Source organism: Phytophthora infestans, genomic scaffold (genome assembly GCF_000142945.1).
Source record: "Phytophthora infestans T30-4 supercont1.439 genomic scaffold, whole genome shotgun sequence".
Classification (NCBI taxonomy): Eukaryota; Oomycota; class Peronosporomycetes; order Peronosporales; family Peronosporaceae; genus Phytophthora; species Phytophthora infestans.
The window spans coordinates 9,107-10,675 of NW_003303322.1; positions in this window are offsets into that span (position 1 = coordinate 9,107).

Sequence of the window (1,569 nt, forward strand, 5' to 3'; positions counted from 1 at the left end):
CTACCGGCGGTTGCAGCTAGAAACAACACATTCAAGTGAAGAACTGTTCCACGCCTCTTCTGGTTGGCTTAGCAGGTTCAACGATAGATTCAACCTCGTTTCTCGGCGCCATACTACCACGAGAACGCTACCGGCCGACGCAAAAGACATGTGTACACAGTTCATCCAGAAATCACAGCAACTAATTGAGCAGCACAATATCAAACCATGAAACGTGCTCAACATGGATCAGGTACCTCGGTACTTTGAAATTGAACCAAAGAGAGCCATTACGACGAGAGGCAGAAGAGAAGTGATACTTCGCAAGGGCGGTAGCATCCACAAGCGTTTCACAGCTACCTTTACGATTACGGGGGCTGGAAAGATTTTAAAACCTCACGTTCTGTTTTCTAAGTTGAAGAAGAAACCTCGAGTTGCCGACGGTGTTTTAGTGGACGTGAAACTCCACCGGTATGTGGAACGACGACATCTTATTGCAGCATGCCAACGACGTTATCTGTAGCAGAAAACAAACGAAGTTTTTTTAAGGAACCTGTCCTGTACGTGATTGACTCCTACGCTTGCCATGTCAAGCTATTCGATGAACAGCGTCTAGCGCGCCACAATATTCATGTGTTGCTGGTGCCGCCCAATCTGACCAACATGTTGCAACCTCTCGATGTTTCTATTAATAGAAGCTTTCAGACCTTTTATCCCGAGAAATACGACACATACATTGGGAGTGCTCTCGAGGATACCAGTCTCCAGACTAAAGCAGGTAATCCTAAAGTTCCCAGCTACCGCTCTGTTTCTCAATGGATTCTCGACTGGATAGAAACTAAGACAACAGCAGACATCCAACAGGCGCTCCAGCTGTGTGGCCTCGTACGGCGATCTGAATTCTCGATGCGTGAGCTTCACCTTCCGTTGCGAGAGCTTTTAACTTCCTCTATTGACCTTCACGATTGGCATGTTCGCTACCAACACCTACTGCACGAAATCGACGACAGAGAGGAGCTCATTATCCAGCAACCATCTTGGTATCTTCCTGAAGATATTCGATCAAGTTTGTTTCTATGCCTCCGTCACAGTTTAGTGAGCTGGATTCCTGACTACGTTACTGTCTTAACAGAGCACATGATGAAATTGGAGGAGCTGGACGGGCTGTTTGATGATGGCTACATTACTGACGTCCGAAATGGTGATATCGACGGAGGAGAACTTGAACTTTTCGCTGCGTCTCACTTTCATTGCTGCAATATTGAAGTGAAAACACTCGACGAAGACTGCAAGGTAGTTTCCACGTATACATACGATGTTTCAGGAGCAACTCAAACGGTTTGTCTCGCTCAACTGGGGCCTTACTATACATTGAGGGTCGATGGAATGCACGTATAATAGGTATTGACAATGTTCACTTCAATTTCTTCCAAGTTTTCATATAATACTGCAATTGAACGCCTAGGCGTTCTAATGGAATAGAACGCTCAGTGTACCTACAATTTTATTTGAAGGCCTAGGCGGTTGATGCGGGGTAAGACGGTAGCTTAATGGATTTGTACTTTTTATAGACATTAAGGTATTATGGAT